At 34.2% G+C, this 23,533-nt stretch overlaps 1 long non-coding RNA gene across 1 annotated transcript; it reads left to right on the forward strand.

Moving 5' to 3' along the window:
* Window positions 1-15,691: 15,691 nt before the first annotated feature.
* On the forward strand, window positions 15,692-16,276 carry LOC126749127 (uncharacterized). The gene is made up of 2 exons (XR_007664902.1): window positions 15,692-15,754; window positions 15,820-16,276. It is a non-coding gene; the product is annotated as an uncharacterized LOC126749127 (long non-coding RNA).
* The last annotated feature ends 7,257 nt before the right edge of the window (window positions 16,277-23,533 follow it).

Consider the following 23,533-nt stretch of genomic DNA (forward strand, 5'->3'; position numbering starts at 1 on the left):
TACTGTCGTTGCTTCTTGGTTTGGAATCGGATAAACCTCGGGCCACTTACTAAAGTAATCCATAGCAACAAGAGCATATCGGTTTCCGGAGCTACTAGTAGGAAAGGGTCCTGCTACGTCTATGGCAATTCGTTCAAAAGGTGCACCAACAAGATACTGCATCATCTTTCCTCTTGTCCGGGTGTTTGGGCCCTTGCTTGACGAACACTGCTCACACTGTCGGCACCAGCGTTCAACATCTTGATGACTGTTCAGCCAGTAAAACCGTTCTCTCACTTTTGCCAAGGTCTTACTAACTCCAAAATATCCTCCGCCGACACCGCCATGAACAGCTTCAAGGACTTCCGGAATACGTTTTCGAGGAAGGATATGTCTTTTCTTTTCCATCTACGCTCTCCCAGACTCTTTTTAATAATCCATCTTTTATAACCAATGAATTCCATTGAGACCAATAAGCTTTAAGTTCTGGAGATTTGTCAGAAATGTCTTTCCATTCTTCCATTCATTTCTTGGATTAAACTAGCTACATCCCACTCTTTAGAACTGTGAAGGCCAATACGATTACAAGTAAATATCTCTGGATGCTGTTTTGATTCCTTTTTAAAACAATGTTGAAATGTTTCAATACAGGGTCTTCTCGATAAAGCATCGGCATTTTGGTGATATGCGCCTTTCCTATGTTCTATTGTAAAGTCATACTCTTGTAATCGTTGAAGCCACCTTGCTATTTGTCCTTCGGGGTTTTTAAACTGAAACAGCCATTTCAACGAAGCATGGTCGGTTCTAAGGATAAATCGTTGACCATACAAATATTTATGGAAATGTTCAATAGCTTTTACTGCTGACAATAGCTCTCGTCTAGTGACACAATAGTTTCTTTCTGGTTTTGATAATGTTTTACTGAAATAAGCTATTACTTGCTCGCCATCTTCATATTTTTGTGATAGAACGGCCCCAATTCCAACATTACTCGCATCGGTATCCAAAATAAATGTTTGTCCAGGAATCGGATATGTTAAAATTGGAGATGTGCATAGTGCTCTCTTTAACTGTTGAAATGCTTCTTCACAGTCTGTTGACCAACTAAATACCACTTTGTCCTCCGTGAGCTTATGTAGAGGCTTTGCAAGATTAGCGAAATTTCTTACAAGTCTTCTGTAATAGGTACAAAGGCCCAGAAAGCTTCTTAACTGGTGTTTGTCAGTGGGTCGTGGCCATTTTTCGATCGCCTCTACTTTATCTGGATCAGTCTTGACACCTTTTTCTGATATTACATGGCCAAGGTATCGAACTTCTTTTTGAAATAAGCAACATTTTTTAGGACTTAGCTTCAGGTTGGGCTCTCGCAGTTTAACAAATACCTTTTGAATATTCTTCAAATGATCTTCAAATGTTTTCCCCAGTATGATAACGTCATCCAGATAAACTAAACATGATTCCCAAGTCATTCCACGTAAAACTGTGTCCATAAGTCTCTCAAAGGTAGCTGGAGCATTGCAGAGTTCAAAGGGCATTACTGTAAACTGCCAAAGTCCTGTTCCAGTCGAGAATGCGGTCTTTTCCTTATCTTCTGGGTGCATCTTTACCTGCCAGTATCCACTCTTTAGATCGAGTGTTGAGAACCATTGTGAACCTGATAGCGTGTCCAGGGTGTCGTCAATTCTTGGTAGGGGATAACTGTCTTTCTTGGTAATATCATTCAGTCGCCGATAGTCTACACAAAATCTAGTGGATCCATCCTTTTTCTTCACTAGCACAACTGGAGATGTCCAAGGACTCTGAGAAGGCTCTATCACTCCTTGTGTCCTCATTTCTTGAAGCATTGAGGAAACTTCTCCTTGTTTAGCTATCAGAATTCTTCGAGGTGCTTGTTTAATCGGAGTATTGTCTCCAGTGTTAATTCGATGCTGCACCAAATCAGTTCTTCCCAGGTCTTTATCGTGCAAGGAAAACACATCTTGATTTTCTTCAAGAAGACGTCGCAATTTACTACACTGGTCCATGGTTAAATTGGCAGAAGATTCTTCAAATAGGTTTTGTAAACATACAGGAAAAGGTCTGTTTAAATAACGACTTCTATCAGCATTTTTCATGACTGCCACTACTTCAGAGCATACGCCAATGTTCTCTCCTTGTTTCAGGTGTTGATCATATCCTTTTAAATTTACCATTCGAACCAAAATAGTAGATTTCTTCTGCGTAGTTAACGTCTTGGCTGGAAAAATTCCTTGACCATATAGTTTGCATTTTTCCATGGGCTCAATCAAAATAGTTTCTCCCTCTTTTCCTCCAGTTGTAGCATAAATTACCACCTCTGAATTTCCTGCTATAGTAACATCCTTGAATAACTTAACGACTCTGGTATTTACTTTATCTTCATATAGGTGGTGCATAAAAATCTCTTCATTTCTCGTCGTCAATATCCGGTTATATACATCCATTTTAAACTGCTGAGCATTCATAACATCTAATCCTAATATGACATCATCCATGATTTCTGCCACTAGTACTGGCTGTTGGAATGTTGTTAAGCCAATGGTGACTGTAGCTTCGTGCAATCCAAGAATCGGGATCCTTTTTCCATTTGCAGACTCCAGAATTAAATTGGGTGGTGCTGAGAGCCTACAGTGTGCTACGATGTTCGGCTTCACGATAGTATGACTTGATCCTGTATCCACTACCATCTCACATTCACGGCCGCATATTTTTCCCGGTACTACCAAGCTCTCTCCAGGATGTGGCAGCCGGTTTAGTTTTATACGTGGGGCTTGGTAGCACCCAGCCAGCTTAAAGTTGAAGTTTTCCTGGTTCCTTGGATCTCTTAAAGGCTTGGGGCATTGACGTTTAAGGTGCCCCTCCTCATTGCAATTCCAGCATTGCAATGGTCTTTTAGGTTTCCTCGCTAATAATGATTCAAGCTTCTTTAGGCGGTCTTCGAGATCACTTTCCGAAGTTCTGATTTGTCTTATTCGTGTCTGCCTTCTAGTTGCTTGAAAAGCTGCCTCATACTCTAGTCCATGGGCCAAAGCTTCTGATATACTTTTATGATGAGCCATCCTTAGAGCGTGGTTAGTATCTGGATCTCGAACTCCGTCAATAAAACAATTTATAGAAATTTGTTCTCGGAACTCTGTTGGGGCTGAAGGGTAAGCCAGATTTACTAATCGAGCAACATCGGCCTCAAACTGTTGGAGTCCTTCCTCGGGTTGTTGTCTTCTAGATTTCAATTGAGCCTGGTACACTTGTTGTAGATGGGCTTCACCGTATCTCATCTCTAAGGTACGCACCAGTACGTCGAAATTGAGCTGATCCTCAGATGGCACCATTCTTAATATTTCTGTAGCTTCTCCTCTAAGGCTTAGCTTAAGATTGATTGCCTTTTCTTCGTTATCCCAGCGATTTCCCCTAGCAGCAGCCTCAAATTGATTCAAATAGGTACTCCAAGCTTCTTTGCCGTCGAATTTTGGTGGCTTTACTTTCATCATTGTTTGCATTCCAGGATCGGGATGAAGAGGAGTCCGTTTTACTTTCATCTCTAGTTCTTGGATCTTTTTCTGTACTTGCCCCAATTCTTCTTCTACTGTTGCTTCAAAGTTAGTCATTAATTGTTTCTGATTCTTCTCCAGATCTTCTTTAAGTTGTAAAACTCGTTCCTCTTGTTTTCTGTCTCGTTCCTCCTGCTCCTTTTTAAGATTATTATTTAAATTAAGTAAGTCATCTTTCATGGTTCGAATCAGGTCTTCATTTTCTTTCTTTAGGTCATCTTTCATGGTCCTTATTAGGTCTTCATTTTCCTTCTTCAGGTCAGATTTAATTGTCTTTAGTAAATCTTCCTGTTTCTTGTCTCGCTCTTCTTGTTTGCGGTCTCGTTCTTCTTGTTCTTCCTTCAGTTTACGGTCTCGTTCTTCTTGTTCTTCCTTCTGTTTACGGTCTCGTTGTTCTTGTTCTTTCTTCTGTTTACGGTCTCGTTCTTCTTGTTCTTCCTTCTGTTTACGGTCTCGTTGTTCTTGTTCTTCCTTCTGTTTACGGTCTCGTTCTTCTTGTTCTACTTTTTGCTCGTCAAACTTCCTTAATAGCAGCTCCATCAATTTCTCGGTCTCCATCTTGGCCTGACTTCTTGTTAAAGGCATCCACTAAAATGAGCTTCCAAATATCCTTTACTTCTGACACCAATTGTAACGAAATTCGGGAACACACTTTTATTGTCAACGTCAAAAAACACTAACCTAACTCGCTTTGACTGTCGTTTAATTGTTTCCAAGGTAAAAACTGACTAAACAATTAAAACTGAATGATTTGTCACGAAGCGCGTCCTTTTTAAAACCCGATGGAACAGTTTCGAAATATTTAGAATTATCTTCATTGTTTTTGCCCAAAGAGACCAATAATTTTAGGAGAATAATGACAGTCAAAGCAAGCAAGTATACAAATTCTAGAAAATTAGAACTACAAGGATTTACAATAATATAACCTAAATAACCTAAATTGGGGCCAAAATGGGGCTCTCAAACAAGATGAACTACTTAAAAACTAAACACTATAGATGAAAATAATAAACCAAACGTAAGTAGAACCCTAAAGAAACCCTACGAATCAACTTTAACTACAGAATACTAATAAAATTGTACAAAAACTAGCAGAATAATTAACGTATTTACATTTTCATAATAATATTATATGAGTGAACTTGTGAAAAGATCGGCTTAAATCGCCTTTTTCCCATGGTGCGGGAAAACAGCACTATCGCAATGGTCGACCAGCTATCGCAATGGTCCACAAAAATACTCAAATACGTCTTTTTTCAGCCAAACACTATAGAACAGATAGAGAAAATAAAACTTCACAAATGCCGTGTTACCATTTCAAATTTTTTGAACCGGTTTTAGGAATAAGAATGTTAATAACTTTTTTGCTTTCAAGACCTTATTTTTGAGCTTAGAATAACATATATCTATTTCTACTTTTAATGTTTAACCCAAAATCTAACATCAATAAATTAATATTATTATATGTGGAGGAATTATGTGTGGAGGAAATTATGTGTGAGACTTCCTTCTCGGCTGGAGCTGCTTACGTAATCGTTAAGTACAATTCGTACTTATTAGTAAATAGCATATTTGGTGCAAATATTTAATTAGGACTTTGACAGTGTTGTGGTTTTCACATCTTGTGTTAATTATAGCTGAAAATTTTCTCTTTTGAAAATGCGTGTAAGCTTGACAACAGAGAATCGATGAATATGCTTGGAAACAAAACACCTTCCTTGCCCCTGTGCATATGTATTTTTTAAAACAACTCTGACAAATTCTAAGATTTAATATTATAATTGCAACAGAACTCGAAAGGTAAAATTTAAAAATATAAAAGGCGAACTAAATCGGCCCACTTATTTTAATTATTATTATATAAGTGGTATAATTATTAATATTATTAATTATTAACAAAATTGACATCATGGACAAAATTACTACAATGATAGTTTTAAAAACCTATTTGTATTTGTATTAAGAAGATTTGTTTATTGTAGGTTTTACTGGAAAGTATTTAAAAAGATATTACAAAAACTGGAGGGAGCATAAAAATGCATGGAACTTGTCCATCTCACATTATAGCAACTTTTATTGAAAGTGGTAAGTTTAAAAAATATTGTACACAGTGGCGGACTTACCGTAAAGAAGATATAGTCTATGGCCTAGGGCGGCAAAATTCAAGGCAAATTAAGTGTAAAAAAAGTATTTTTTGCATTGCATTAAATTGTTTGTTTCAACTTTCTATTTCAAAGTGTACTACTGAAAGATCATGTTCTGCCTTGAAACATGCTTAAAACTATCATTGATCTTCATTGAGGAAGGAAAACTATTCAGTTGTTGATAGTAGTCAGAGTTGTTTCTGTTAATACATTGAGAATTTATCCGTGATTCTGCAGTTAAAAAATCAAGACGCAAAAATCTGTAAATGTGAGTGTTGGTGGTTGCCTTAGCTGTAATAATTTAAATAAAATAAATGAGATTCTTAGCATTGTTTTTTTTCATTAAGATTTGTAACCCACTTAAAATAATCAACAATATTATTGATTAAGCACTCACGCCGCCAATATTCGTTATCATTGTCTGATGGCGGATTACTTCTATGTGTTTGCTTCTGAGCAAGACGTGGAACCGACATTTCTATGTTCAAATCCATTGCAACAACTCGCGCTTTTTGAAGCATTTAATTACTCATTACTCTATCAGGAAACTCGTGGTCATTTCTGAGAATATCTTTGATATTTTAGATGTGTTCTCCCACCGAGATCATGTCGATCGATTTAGCTTGCAGTGCGCTAACTACTGGTTTTAAAACTGCTGAATATTTGGCTATTGTTTGTGGAGCAATAATAAACACTTGTTTTGTAACGGCTGAATGCAACTGATATGCAGATTTTCCGGTGGCATATATTTCCTCTACGGATAACGTTTCTAGAGATTTCTTAAGCTCTGGGAAATTTTGAGAAAACTTTCTGAATGATTTGTATTTTTCGGATCATCTCGTCTTACACATGCGTGATAGGTTTGGAGCGTAATTTCGACGTGTAGACGATTCTCTGAAAAACTTTATAACATCTTTTACAGTGGCAAAAGTATTTCTAATTTCTGGCATTTCGTTCGCATCATTCACAACAAGGTTAAGTTTGTGACTTGAAAAATAAAAATATAAAGCACGAGGATATTTTTTCTCAAAATGGCTTGTACGCCACCCTCTTTCCCAGCCATTGTAAAACAGCCATCGAATCCACACCTTTCGCAATCTTTGATTGGGAGGTTAGAACTAATCAACAAATTGTCAATTGCTTTAATCAAGAAATTGTCAATTGCTTCGGCAATTGCTGAAGCATTTTGTGCTTTTAGTTCAATGAACTCTACAAATTCTTCTCTGATTTTCCTTTTGCTTTCGTCGTATAATCGCATCTCTATTGACAGCTGTTCTTTCCCAGCTAGGTCTGCTGTTTCATCAGCTAAGACTGAGTAAGCCATGGTCTTCTGAACCTCACTTATTATATTCTCCTTAATAACTTCGTCACATAAATTTATCAATTCGTTTTGTATTTTTGGAGATGTGTAAACTGTATTGCGACGGCACTTTCCTAGGTGACTCTTTAATTTATCATCCCCTGAATTGATTCTCAACTTCAATAAATCTACTAAAACACCCTCATCTGTTTGTTTTCTCCTAATAGGCATATCATGTGTACCGCAAAATACTATACAAGAAATAATTGATGACAATATTTGTCTGTTTTCATCGATTTCTTTTTGGTGTCCATTTTGCAGTTAGATGTCTACAGGAACATTTTCAAGAAAATTTTTTGCATCATTTGTCTCTGTTAGATGAAGGTTGGTCGTTGCATACTTTCGGCAGTCTCCATGCATATTTTTTATATGTGGCCTGACCATAAATGATCCCAAAATTCCTCCATGATGCACCATGGCTAATTATTATCCAACTCGCTCTTCTTTTCCGTCGATACCTGGGTAGCCAACCCAACATGACGACCCAGATCATTTCCATGATATCCATCGTCCACTATAATTTCAGGATCGACGTTGATGTCATAAGTTTGTTGGGACGTCGATGGAGAAGAATAGTCGGCAACAGATATATAACAGCTTCTGGAGAATGTGACGCTTGTCCAATGTTAGCATGTAATGATCTTGACATTAAATGAGTAGTTTTATTATAGCTGTTATTTTCATCACTTCCACTGCTACTTTTCCGACATTTTTTTCTTTTTTCGCGTGTTGTCCGTAAAAAATGGATACACAAAATTTCTATTACGGTGTTTAGGCATAGCATGAAAATACGGAAAAAAGAGATCAAAATAAATATAATAACATTACATTCAAATATCATTTACTTCGGACTTATCAGTTAAAGTAATATTGCTATATTCAAAATTTGTTAACTTTGTGGTTTGAATTAAGAAATCAAATAGTCATATTAGGTTTTGTTTTGTGTTGACTTACCTCTTTCGAAGAATTTCCTGATATCAATTTGACAAAGTAATATTTTCAGTATCAAATTGTTGCGCAGTAAACGTAAATTTGTGTCGGCGCAACTAAACTCTAAAACACTATGGCGCATGAAATATTGGCTTGTATTAAGCTCCGAACTGAATTGAATTGTATTCGTTGTCTCGTCGTCCCGTCGAATTGAATTGCCTTGCTCTGCCTCACGATCCCGCTTATATATTGAAATATTCCTGCTCTCGAAATACGTAGAAAATACTGACTCTCGACTCTATTTCCATCCTTGTCTCATACTTGCTCTCACTGCTTTTCCTTTCCAGCTAGAACGTTCTTCGTGGTATTGCTATTCAATAGAATAATGTTGCTCAAACTTTTTTCGTGACGGAACCCATTTAAAAAAATAAATCTTTAACGGAACCCTAGACTCTAAACTAAAAGCAAAAGCAGTTATAAGTGAATTGTTTATTAATAATCATACAAAAAAAGATAGATTCAGTAAGTAGTGAGTTAGTAAGCAAATGATAACACTAAGTTCATTTAATGCGAGGCATGTAATTGTTTTTTATTCCTCATCAACTGGGTAATGTCAGGCTTGATAGAAGAATTTTGAATTCTCATGTCTGGTTCGGCATCCAGTCTATTGCGGTATTTTGTTTTTGTAGCTGTATATGCTGAAAATCCCGTTTCACACAAATACGTTGTTGGGAACGGCAGAAGAACATTCAAAGCTTCTGTGGCAAATTGTGGATATTCATCACGAAACCTGCACCAAAAATCATTTAGTAAAACTGTTTTGAACAATGATTCCATGCTTGTATCCGATGTCATTTCTAGAAATGATTCATTGATCTGATTTGACATATTTTCAGGCTTCTGCATTTAGATGAAAAAGGGTTTTAAATCCATGAGTTTATTTTCAGTTTTGTATCTGTTCTTCAGGAAAGTAAGATTCAAAAGTCCCTTGCAGATAATTGAGATATTGCACCAATCCAACAAATATTTCATTTTGAACTATTTCTGTATGACTAAGACTATGGTGGCTAAGCAACTAACTTAGCAATAAAAAGCTTCCGATTTCTCTCTTACCAAAATAAGTACTCCAAAAATCTAATTTTCTTTTAAAGGCAGTTATTTTGTTGTTCGCATAACATAAAACTGTTGTCTGTTTTCCTTGTAGTGGCAGATTTAATTGGTTAAGTTTTCCAAATATGTCTGCTAAAAATGCTAGTCTAGTCTAGAAAAGTTTCTAATTCTGTTCTTAGTTCAAAAAGCCTTCTCAAAATTTTACCCTTTTATTTGTTATTTTGAAGCCGTGAAACCAGTTCTTGTTTTATGTTTGCTGAGATATCCCCAATTCGGCGCGTACCTGTATCGTTCGAAAGCGGTACTGTAGAAAGATGCTTTACAGATTTTTCGTCGAGCCTACATTTTGTTATGTCTACCACACATGGTTTTATTAGCTTTTCAGCTATAGTGTGCGCTTCTCCTGCTTGGGCACTGCGGTAACTAACCAAATACGATGCCTCCGTGGCCTTTTCATTCACAGTCTGAGTCGCATACGTCATAGTTGTTTGGCTTCTTATTAATTGTTCTTTTTTACGTAGAAAAAATTCTTTACTTTTGTTTTTGAAGTCGGGATGTACAGTTCCTAAATGTCAGCGCATCTTAGCAGGTACCATCGAACTATTAAGAAGGAGTTTCCTGCACAACATACAAAGAGGTGAGCCGTTAGAATCAACAAATCCGAGATTAAGGTATGATTCGTCATACTTTCGTTTTTTTCACCTTCAGTGTGTTATTAGATGTTTTACTACTTGAACTTGAGACCATAAAACTAGAACTTGACGCCTTCATATCACCTTGATCTGACGCATCATTCAAACGAATCACATTTTTTGCAACACCTTTAAGCCAGCACTCCATTCTTCTTTAACACTAATTTGATTTGGTCAATTTTATAACAAATAGTATCTCTTGATGCATGAAATAAAAGATTTTACAACCACTACGAACACCAACAAGACAAGCAAACATAAAATACTGTGCCCAGTGTGAGTAAATTTTGCGGTACGTTGCTTGATTTATAAATTCTCCGCGCCAAACAATCCTCCTTTATATTATACCAGCAACCATCCAATCATCTCGAATTCGTCAGAAACTTCGGAGAGCCAGACGATTTTCTCCGAAGTACGCGTCGACGCACGAGCACGAGAAACAGCGCGACAAACCGAGGTCATTCGATTGCTTATAGTCCGGGGGCGAATGGTGGCGTACGAGTAACGCTGTAACACAATGGTATGTGCTATACTGGGGAATCCCACTCCTCCGCTATGGAGGGCTATTCCACGGATTCTGGGGGGGACAATCTACCATTACGGAACACAGAATCCAAGAAACTAAGTAGCACTAACACCGAACTATGTAGCCAAAGTATTGACGAAGATTAACGTAAACTACTACTAAGACTTGAAGACCTTGAATAACGCAGAAGATCAATAGGAGGAACCGTTAATTCACCTGATGTTGTAAGGAGAGTTTCAAACGCATCGGCGAGTCGTTTTTCTCACAAGTATAATGGATAAGAGCAAACGTACGGATGTATCGCTTACAGAAACATCTCCAAAACCCGAAAGAGAATGCCACAAGATGGAAGCACAACAAAGGATGCAATAAAATATTACAGAATTATTGCAAAACATAAACGAATTAGTAGAGTTCGGACGAGCAAATAAAAATGTCTACAAACAAGTAAAAGGGCTAGCACAGACTATCAATCAAGCGGCCAGTAAAGTGGAAAGGGAACTCTACAAGAACTTTAATAGTTTCCTAATAAAAAAAGGGAGAAGGTAGATGAAGGTACACAAACTTCAGTGTGGACTCAGCAAGGTGAAAGAGATCTACTTGACACAGGAAAACTAACATCTTACGATGTATGGAACACGGAACCTCAAAGGGACTGGAAGGACAGTGTTTATCTGAACACCGAAATAAAAGTAGGTAACCCCCTCAAAACAAAAGAGGCAACGGTTAAAGTCATTTTAGTATGTGCAAACGAATTAGAAATGTGTACGAGCATCGAGGCGCTGTTTAAAGAGCGATATCGAGAAATCATCGACACGGAAGCCAATTTTGAGGTGTACAACCGCACAGCAGTGAAGATCACAAGAAATCACAAATCAAAAGATCATTAGAATAAACCAGGGAACTAGTGAGAAGGAACTTTGGGATCGTTTAATAGAACTGCGACAGGAAACTATAGATGATGATAAAGTGACAATCCATAAAATAGAAGGAATGGAAATTCACAGGTTTAAAAAAATGGTTGAGGCCATTTTTTATGGCCAAAATACATACGTAACCATCTATACAAACAATGAGAAAGACCTGCAGAAAGAAGAAAAAATAAAAGAAAATGACAGAAGGAGATGGCAGAGAGGCACAACTGTCATAATCCTCGAGAAGGGCAACAACCCCTTTGAAGAGATTGCAAAAGAACTGAAAGCCAAATTAAGAGGCACAGTAAAAAGATAATTCAGAAAATGCAAGAGGCAAAAAGTGGCAGTGTTCTCTTGGTGACGGATAAAAACGATCAAGCAGTGAAATTCCTTAAGCAAAAAATAGAAGAAACTATGGAAAACATAAAAACGTAGTATATGCATAAATTGTGGTAAGGACCACTCAAGACCAGTCACCTATCTAAAGATTGTGTTCTGCAATAAGGGACACAAATTGGGAACAGGCCGATGAACTGCTTTTAAGAGAGCCATTTCGCAAGCCAAGAAGTAGAGAAAATACGACTGTCATAAAGAGAAACCTAATATGTGATAAAACTGTGATATGAACTTTGACCGACTGTAAAAAGACTGTGATATATTCTTTCTAGTACTAGTTCCTAATTAATTTTACATATTTTACTTATTTATTAAATCCAATTAAATATGTTGAAGATGCTCCAAACAAACGCCGACCGCTCCGCTGGTGCCCACGATATGGCAGCGAAAGTTGCAGCAAAAGAATCTACAGATATTTTAGTAGTGAGTGATTCAAATATAAAATTAACAAAAAAGTCACTCTGGAGTGCAGACAGGGCAAGGTGGGTGGCCTGGTTAAACTCTTAAACACAAACATTAATGTCAAGAGGGTTATGAAAGAAGGTTATGAGTGCTGGGACTTCAGAAAATCTATGGGTTTTAGGCATCTCCAAATATTCTGCTGCAACAACATAAAACTTACATTGATACACTGCTAGATATGGTAGAGACTACAGAACGAGAGGCAGTAGTAGCTGGTGATTTCAATACGAAAGCAGAAGAATGGGGTTCGCCGGAAACTGATAGAAAAGAACAATATATCTTGGAGCCCGGGGCAAGACTTGGACTAGCAGTTCATAATGACGGAACCCCCACATTCGTAAGGAGAAACTCGAGATCTCATATAGACTTAACTCTATCTACGCAAGGAATAGCTAAAAAAATTAGAGAGTGGAGGGTTTTGGATCACGAGCCCTTATCACTACATCTACATATAGCTGTAAAAATTCTCGTTAAAAATTATATCAAGCATGACATTCAAAAATAAAACCATAATCAACAGAGAAAGGCTACGCGAGAAGAGGAATGAATTAACCGAGAGAAAAACCAGAAAATCACTACAATCTGACAAATATGGTCAAAAAGATTCTCAACGATTCTACAGATATACATTATGGACCAGACAAAGAACCCATACTGGTGGAATAAAAAATAGAGACACTAAGAAAGAGCTGCCAAAGAAGTCGCAGGGCAAAACAAAGGTCTCATACAAACAAAATTTGACTTGGCAACAGTCGAACAGCGAAGTGCTGCCCATGAAGAACACATAAACGCAAGAAAAGCGCTCAAGGACGAAATTAAAAAGGAAAAAACAAAAATGTGGAAAGAACTCTGTAATGAACTGGAGAACGACCTGTGAAGACAAGCCTATCACATTGTCAGGAAAAACATAGAATGCGGTACAGAACCAATAAAATTGACAGATGATAGAGTGTCGGAAGTAATAAACGAGTTGATTCCCAGTTATCCAATCTCGAATGCTTCTACGGCGAGATTGGATCACTGTCTGCAAAGAGCGGCTCAGGTACTTACCTTCATACTCACTTTCCTTCCTTCACCCTCGCCTTCTTTCCTCTAAACTTGGGGCGAGACTCTTTTCGTCTTTCTATTTCGACCGCTCTTGGTCAACCCTTGATATTTCCGATCCCGGCGCTATTAGGTTTTCGAGGGCAAAAAAAATTAAAATAAAATAAATTGATAACATGATAATGACTCGGCTATGGACAAGAACTATAAATAAATAATAGCAGGGTAAAACTACAGGAGAAAAGTTTACGGAGCAGCGGCACGGATCCCCAGTTCCGGTCGGTGATGCGGTTGAGCAGGCCGCGTCCGACCGTCAACCAAAAAACTGCTCATTTCCATTGGCAGGGAACCAGGCCTGGGAGCAGTCCTATGCGACTGAGAAAGGAAAGAGAAAGGAATTATTAGAGATGGATTCTTTTCAGCGAGAAACAGTATATCCAGGACACCCCCATTTGCAAAGGGGACCATATCGTCGGAGCTAAAGAAACACCAGACAAGTGAAGAGGAAGACGCAGTATGTAACAACAACAAAAAAAGGAAACGAAACGCTACTCCAGAAGAACAGAATATATTTTGGATCATATCGAGAAACCTTGAAGTACTGAAAACTAGGGTTGACGAACTAATGAAGTTTTTTGACCAGACGCAAAATGTACACAAAAATATTAAAACTTTAGCAAAGCAAATAGGCTTAACAAAACTAAACGGTTGCAGAATATAAAAGTGACAAATACGAAAGACATCAGACAAAAAAGGAACAAAACGTTAAGATCGCAAAATATGAAAAAAGATTAAATAATTATATAATAAATAGTAGCTAAGGAATCTACAGATGCGAAAACACAAACGGGAGAAGAAGACTGTGTGCTAAAACCACCCGTCTTAGCTGCTTTATCCACTTAAAATACTCGGATATGGGGCAAATGATAAACTACGAATTCCTCGTACTCAGAACGTAATTTATTCATACTTGAGTTTCAAATGATAAAGAAAACAAATAAACAGTTTTTACACAGTTATCGGGAGTATTTAACAAACATTAAACTTAAAATTTACATGAGTAACCGCATAATTACAGAGGGCCAAAACACGGCGGCCGCGCGACATTACTTAATTGTTACCGAATGGATGACAATAGACGACTAACTTATTGTCCGGGGAGCGGGGAAATAACAAGGCGTAATTATAAATAGATTGACAGATGAGCGCTGTTGCCACTATACTTAAACTCATTATGAAATTAAGGGAAAATAATACTGTCCCGAACAAAGACATTATTACTACGTTAGTTATTATTACTACGTAAAGTAGATAATTTTAAGAAAATAGCAGGCCTTAAAATTGGCCGACACAGTATTTACAGCTATAAAAGTAGGTAGCCCTCTTGCAACAGATACTCAAAGTGGTAATCACGGTGCCAGAAGATCCGAAAATTGAGAAGTCCATACAAGATACCTATAGACACAGATACCCAGATCGACATACTTGAAGTTACTAGTAGAATTGCATCCCAAAGAGACCAAAAGCAAAATAAAAAAATAATAAAAATAAATAATTCTACTAAATGTCAACAAACGCTTTATGAACTAGCTAAATGCCCGCGGCGTTGCTCGCGTGAAATTTGAAAATAAAAGAAAAGTTCTACTGAAGAACTTCTTTGTAAACAACTTTTTTTGTTTTGCCTTCTTGTGCCAGAATTGATAAATTTTTTGGTGAACTTGTTCTAGAACAGGCTACATAGAATTATCCATGCGTAAAGCAATCCTGTCTCAAATCAATCTCTGCTGTCTTTGAGTCTGGCCCTGCGACCTGTAATAAACAAAACAAAAAATTCTTCAAAGAAAGAGATAAATTGAAAAATGAATAGTATTAATTTAGCTTATTCATGTTAGATTTTGGATTAAAAATAAAAAGTAGAACAAGATATATGTTATTCTAAGCTCAAAAATAAGGTCTTCAAAGCAAAAAAAGTTATTAACATTCTTTTTCCTAAAACCGCTTAAAAAAAATTTGAAATGGTAACACGGCATTTGTGAAGTTCTATTTTTTCTTTAGTGTATGAGCTGAAAAAAGACGTATTTGAGTGTTTTTGTGGACCATTGCGATAGTAAAAACTTGTGCTGTTTGTCTCGCACTATGGGAAAAAATGCGATTTAAGCCGATCTTTTCACAAGTTCACTCATATAATTTATAGTTTGCTCATATACTATGTCATAACATCAAATCAGGAGCAACCGTGGCCATAAACGTACAATAATAAAAACTTATTAAGAAATCTTTAATAATTATAAATAATTTAATTTCTAATTGAATCTAAGTGATTTTAGTAGTTATCGATAATTTCTGATACGCGCCGTTATTTTGCATAACTACCAACGGTTTTAGTATTTACGCATAATTCCCAATATATCTAGCTATTATGCATATTAGCGGATTTTGGATATTAGCGGTAACATATATATACAAAAGTATACGATACTTCGAGGGAATGAAGAATGAATCCCAAATGAATATCGACCGGTAGCGTCGATATCTGTAACATCTGGATGAAGCATTAGTTTATTTTCTTTTCGTTTGACACTTGATATTGACAGACAACATTGGCAGCTGTCAGTAACAACAGTGTTAAATGTTAGAAGGCGGCAAACCTCTTGAATACTAACCGTTAATTCTATTGTTTTTCTTTTACGTTGTAGGCAATGGTCAGAAAATAAGTGTGAAATTCCAGAAAAGACCCTTTGACAATTCCAGCATATCGTGTACGCACTCATGGAAGACGGCAAGATAGAAAGTGGCGTGCATAGGGCTGGTAGATGAGATTTTAACTCTCTTCCTGAATAAGGAGGCAGCAATGGCGAAGGGGATCCATGCAAGGAGGACCCATGTATTTATATTGGACTACTACTATTTTACACCGCAATTTAAAATAGCGTAAGTTAAAATATTTCTGATTTAATGTTTGACACTTGCTGAATAAATCGGGTAAGGGAGCAGTCACTTACCTGTCTAAGAAATGTATATCCCTGTTTCTCTTAGGTAATTAAAAATTTAATTATATAGTTTATAACATTTTTGAGAGTATAGGTATTTGCTTTTTGTTGCCCTATTCTAAGTCATATTATTTATTATATCAAATAAACAACTTCTACCATTTATTACTTCTATCATTATAAAACTTATGGAACAATATAATAATGAAATTAGTAAAAGGTTTGGAATAGTATTAACAAACAGATACCAAGTATTAACCCTATGACAAAAACTAATTTTTAATTCACTAGAAGATACTGTATATCTGTCTTTGCCAACTCATTTAGTTAAGAGCTTCGCAATTTAATAATTACCAAAAAACTAGCACATAAAAGATCAAAGGAAGCAGCAGTCAGATGGACTGTATCCTTTAATTTTTTAATATTCTTATATTCTTAAAATGGTGAGATTGCTGCGGTAAGATTACTTAAGACTTGTTTTGTAAACAAAGCACTTGCTTACAGTGTCACAGATTTACAGAATACTGTTCTACTATTCTGTAAATCTGTGACAGTGTATGGAAAAGGGCATTTCTTTGACCAGGTCAATCATGTGATACTTATTGTAAACTTGATGCTTTCTTTATCATCCATTATTGGGAGATCACAAGTAAAGATTGGGGGCTCTCTCTGTGGCTTTTGATATTTTGTTCGGTTTGGTCGATATTTGCAGTTAATGTGACATTTTTTTATAGAGATAGGACTCTCTTGGATACCACTTGTCTTGAGAGAGATTTATATTCTTTTTTTTGCGGGGTGCATGGAGAATGTATTTACTTTGAATAACCAAGAGTTATCAAATTATACAATTAAAATGCAAAAAGAACATATTAAATCTGAGATTTCTTATCTTAGGATTGTGGATTTTTAAATCACACTTTTCAGTCCAGTCATAATAATCAGATTATATCAGTCACATATAGGGTTGTGTTCGATATCTACGGTGTTTAATAGTCTTCATATGAGCGTCTTTGAAAGAGTATTTCCTATAATGACTTTAGGATTTTCTTTTTAGAAAAAAAAATTTCGTTACCTTTTTCTCACAAGATTTATGTTCAGTTTTCCAACAGGTTTTAAGTAACCATTTTAATGAATTGACATTAATTTAATTTAACCGAGTAATAAATAATGTTAAACCTGAAGAAAGAAATCAAATAATTTAATTTTCTCATAAAGGAAAAACTATTCATTGCAGAATTCAAGAAATTTTACTCTAATAAAATTAAGCTATTATTGGAAATCAATGAAAAATGTTATTATAAAAAATATTGATAATTGTAAAATCTGTCGAAAATCTAAATATAATAGCAAACATTTGAAACCATTGGAAGTTATTTATATAGATACACTTATATTAGGAAATAATAATAATATATTTCTTTATTTAGTACTATCAAGTAACATTATATATGAAAACTTATATAAAATAAAATGATATCACTAAAAAAGGCCTATTTAGTAAAAAAAAACATCTCCCTGACATTACTACATATAAGTTTACATGCTTAGGTAATCACCTTTCAGTTTCACCTTCTGTTTAAACCTGTTTCATTTGATTTCCTATAGTTTATATTTTATGTGGAAGTTTATTAAATAACTTTATGCACACATAGTAGGGACTCTGTTTAAAGAGTGAAAGCCTCTATAGAGGGTAGTTAATATTACATATGCGAGTATTAAACCCATGATCAACAGAAGTAGGAAACTTATCTCTATTCTTAAATAAAAACATCACTGCTTCAAATATAAACAAGTTACACAGTTGAAATTCCCTTAGATCTAAAAATAGCTTTACAAGATTATAACTACTGCATCTTAAATATTATTCTAATTACCTTTTTTTTAATGACAAATATATTTCTTATCTTAGAGTTGGCTGCCCAGAAAATAATGCCATGTCTAGCTGCGGACTCAAAGTTTTCAAAATACTAATCCATTCATTTAGGTATTTTACCACTGTACAGAAACAAAAATAAGCTTTATTTAATTTAACTTGTAAATGTTCAATGTGTTCTGAAAAGTCTAAAAATTCATCTATATGTACACACACTTTAACCTCGTAATTGTTGAGGTTTACTTCTTTTGGGGTCGCTTCCTTGTTTTGTTTTGCTTTAAAAATCAAAACGGTCGTTTCTTGTGTATTCAGTATAAACTTGTTTTTACTAAACCAATCTTTCCTTTTTTGAAACGGTAGATCTTCATTCTAGCATAGCTTAGATATGTTCGGAGACACCACTAATAAATTTGTCATCATCTGCAAATATTCTTAGGGTATTACATACTGTTTGAATATTGTCAATAATGCGGAGGGTTGTTGGGTGCGGTCAGAAATAAAACAGAAACCTGTTTACCTAAATGTCGACGTTTCGACTTATATTAAGTCATCCTCAGGACACTGAAATGGATTCAAGTAATTACAGAGATAAAACAAAGTAATTTCAAGTACATAAAAAACACTATTAAAATAAATGTTCTTTAAGTTACAAAAATTAAAACAACAAAAAACAAAAACCACGACACAGTTAAAATTATATTCAGGTACAATCCGTTAAAAAAAATTTTTATAAAAAAAAAACAGTATAAAATTATTATTTTTTTTTTATATACATTACACCTCTTACCTAAGTCTAGGTTTCTTAAGTTATAATTAAAACACATTTATAATAGGAGCGTAGAATTATTTTTAACATGGGTTAAATTGTAGGTGTTATTGTGGGCAAACTAGAATCAACAATAAGCCAAGAAACAAATGTTTTTATTCTTCCGAGAGTTTATTTATTTAATTTTTATGATTCAATGTTATGTTGATAAGTTAAGGATTAGTAGATAAGGAAGATTTATGTATCTATACGTTCAAAACCAGAAACTTAATTTGTTAATACACTGTGTGATCTAAATTTGGGACATACACTCTTTGACAAAAATAAATTTTATGTTTTAGTTTTATCTTTTTGGTAGTAAATTAATTAAATTATAGTAACTTGCATTTAGATCATCAATCATCAACAACCCTCCGCAATATTGAAGATATTGGGTCACAAACACGAAATTGAAAATTGTCAATAATTTCAAAAGGCAAGTCATTTATGAACACCATTAATTAAATAATCTAAATTTGTGATATTTTGCTTGTTATCATTACTTGTTGGACTCTATTGTTGAGATAAGAAGTGAACCATTTTAAGGAATTATTTCTCACCCCATATAACTAATTTCTTTATTAATAAATTTCTATCTAAACAATCATATGCCTTAGAAAGATCTAAAAATATTTCCAATGAAAGCATTTGCCTCTCCAAATTCCTAAAGACTGCACAAGTGAACTGAGATATTGCAGTTTCTGTAGATTTACTCTCAAGATATCCATATTGATTATCAGACAAAATATTGCACTCTTTTAAAAAACTGAGAAGCTGATTGCAAACAATTAACAGTTGAAAAACTTGGAAGTAGGCTGATCAGTCTACAGTGCGTCCCAGAATAAGCGAATTTATACGTAAAAGTGACAAAAAATTTTAGTATTAAAATTTGACAGTTTTGCATCCAGCCCTGCTTAATTAGAAAATAAAATTTTGCATATTTTATTTTTTTTTAAATCAAGCATGGTAAAGTAGTATATCTGGGGAAGATATAAAAAAAAGTTTATAAGAAAAAGTTGTTTAGAATGTAAAATTATGCCCGAATACCGAATTTCAAACCCATAGGTCTACTTTGATTTTTACGTTTAAATTATTATTTATTTAATTATTTATTCTTACTTTTCAATATTAATATTTAAAATAGTGAAAATTATTTTAAAAATTATTGCCCTTGGACTATTCGCTACTTTCGACTATTTAATTTTTTTGGGGCTCGTGGAATGCATGTCGCTTATTATATTGGGTTCTTTTTTGCTGCATTTACGAGTTTTTGTGGAACTTTTTAAAATGTAAACATTCTCAATTAAATGTAGCAGCTACTCTAAAACATTGTCACTGTCAAAGTTATGTAACAAAAAACAGAAAAAGACGATGACAACGGTGCTGCTAGAATCCTGGCTTTGGAGTCAATTACTGAGGTCGACGGTGCTGAACATAAGTAAATCTGAATTACAAAGCATTTATAATGCCAACAATATTAAAGCATTTAAACCAAGGTACTTCCAATGAAAATTCCAAACTTTGTAATCCATGGCAAAAGGCAATATTTTCAAAAAGTCAACGCATGGCGCGCCATATCTTACCATTTAGATATTATTGGACCATAGTTTATTGAAGGATCTCTTAATCAACGTATCTTCAAATTTTGGAAAGATTTTTTGAAGAATACTTAGAACCTTTACCAGTTGATGAAAGAATAAATCTTTATTTTCAACACGATGGTTGTCCAGCGCACTCCACTATTTGAGTAGCAAAATGGTTGAATAGAACTTTTCCAAATCAATGGATTGGAAGACGCGGCCCAATTGGGTGGCCGCCAAGGTCACCTGATTTAACCATTTTTGATTCCTATTTTATGGGGCCGGCTCAGGCAAATTGTTTATTCAGAGCCATTAGCAAATGACAGGGAATTACTAAAACAAAGAATTAGAGACCCTTGTAATTAAATTTCCATTGAACATTAATATATGAAATTCTTTTAAAATGTTTAGGAAAGATATTGAAAAATGTTTCAATAATTCGTTTGAAACATGTTTTGAGGTAGCTACTTTGAGTAAATTTAAAATAAATAAATAAAATAATTTTTCTTGTTAAATTAGACATACTATGTACATTTTATTACAATCATATTTTTGAGGATGGTTTGTAACTCTTAGATCAGTGATTTAACTATTAGATAAATAAATTAGTTAATTTTTCTCTAATAATTAAATATGAATAAAAAAATTAATTGGTACACAAAACGTAAAAATCAAGTAGGCCTATGAGTATGAAATTCGGTATTCGGGCTTAATTTTGCATTCTAAACAACTTCTTCTTATAAACTTTTTTATATCTTGCCTAGAAATACTACTTTACCTACTTATAAAATTTAAAACATGCTCATATCAAGGCAAGCTTGATTTAAAAAAAAATTTGCAAAATTTTATTTTTTAATCAAGCAGGAAAATTTTTGAGAATCATTGTTTTTTATGTAAGATTTATGTTCATTAATTCTAAACTTCAAAATGTTGCTATAATAACAGTCTCAACAATAACCAAGAGTTCCCTTGCAGAATTGGCATAGATACCTACTGGTATTAAAAAAAAAACGAAAGTACGGTTCACAATGTAGGAGAACAAAATTTTTTGTATTTATTTAACTGCTAAATTTACAAGCATTTTTTCCATAAAAAATGTTGACATGTTTTTGTAACTTTTATTACCCCCTGTATCGACTAGGCAAAAAGTAACGATTTAAAACTTTAGGGTTATAATCCACATAAAAATACCTTGAAAATAAGGTCTATCATCGGTCATCATATCACTCGACCCCCCGTTCCATTTAAAATTTTGGGGGCCCTTGTCACCCCCGCTAGGGCTTTGTCCTCGGGGGGGCGAAAGTAGCAAAAAAATGTTTCCCCTTGAATCAAAAATTGACGACGGGTCCGAGGATTTTTTCGCAAAAGTTCTGAGGGACCCAAAATAGGCTCTGTTTCATTTTCAAATGGCCACCCTGTATACATTTATATTGAATTAAAACTGATGGAAATAGAATAAAATTCCATGATCTAAATAATAACCCTGAAATACTACTGTACAAATTAGATAAGATTTCACTCTTATTGTAAAAGATCATTTAAATTATCATTTTAAATACTGATTTTTATTTATATGAGAGAATGTGAAAACACCTTGTTAGCGTTATTTGCTTATGAAAAACGAATTGAAAATAGTATTAGACAAATAAACCCAAATATACATATTGAAAAACAAAAAAAATGTATCTGCAAATCAATATATTCTAAAAGGTTGCATATTACAATTAAAAAAGTATCACTCAATCAATCAAATAGTTATCAATATCTTGAACTACATTTTATAATCAATTAAATATCAATGATATATCAAATCATTTATAATTATTATAATATAATTGGAAAAGTTGAACACATTACATAATTCAATACTTGATCCAACTGGATTAATAAAAGAAAAATATCTGTTAAAAAATTAATAAACAATTGATAGTTTGCCAATACCAGTTAATATTTAAAACATTTTAAATTTTTAGATTATTGAAATTAAATTTAATTTGACTCAAATGGTGCAATTATTACCTTTAGATTAGTATTACCATTGGTCGAATCAGATATATATCACTAGTATCAATTATACCTATTCTGTATCACCAAAATCAATTTTTCTTAAACTTACCACAAAAACCATTCCTTGTGGTTAGCTATAGGAAGTATTCTTTTATGGATAAATCATCTGCCGAACTACAACTCTATGAGTATTTATGTAAAGATACTCATACTGTCTGCATAATGCTACAACGTGTCGCCCTTTTTGCATAGAACTCCAAGATATTCAAGTTAATAGAATTATGGATGGAAAATGGTTGATATCCATTCCAGGCCAATTGAATGCTCCAGTGTCATGCCCAATTTTCAAAGACAATGTCTTACTTCATAGTTCTTATTTGGTAGAAGCTACCAATGAATGCATTATCCAAATCAAGCCATTCATCTCGAGGACTTATAAACTGAGCCAACTTAACAATGAATGACATATCACTCAAAATTAAAGTTTTCACTTTCATGATAAAAGAAAAATATCGGATCTTCCTACGTTGGACCTAAATACAATGAATCTTGAAGAAAGATAGAAGCTCTTCAGCCATTCAAGAACAAAAAAGACATTTCAAACAAAATTAAGACTCAATAATAATTATTTTAATATGTTTTTTCTTTATAAAAAACTCAATTTATACAGGGTGTTCCACTATCAACGTCACAGGCTGTAACTTTTTTGTTTTAAAATATAATTTTTTAAAAGAAAATTTATACCCAAAATTACTTATAAACACTACCTCCGACAAGTGATCCCCTAAAAATCACCTCTAAACTTTTTTTTCAAATGACATCACCATTATTTCTTTTAATGTTTGGAATGCTTGCAACATTATTAATTAAATTTAATTAAAAAAGCATGTATTAACATCAACCTAAGAAATTTAAAATTTTTTAAAATTAGGCTTTTCTCATCGTTTTCAAGTTTATTATCTATAATAAAATGAGGTAGTATATTGAAAAGAAGAAACAAGCTCAGAGATCAATTGATTAATTCTCAGCTCCTGTGTATATAAAAAATATCTATTATACTTCAAGTAAATTATTGTATTTAAGACTTATTGAACTTACATTAAATCAAATATAACAAAAGGTTTCGTTAAAAATTTAAGGTCATATATCTTCTTT

Source organism: Anthonomus grandis, chromosome 22 (assembly GCF_022605725.1).
Source record: "Anthonomus grandis grandis chromosome 22, icAntGran1.3, whole genome shotgun sequence".
NCBI lineage: Eukaryota > Metazoa > Arthropoda > Insecta > Coleoptera > Curculionidae > Anthonomus > Anthonomus grandis.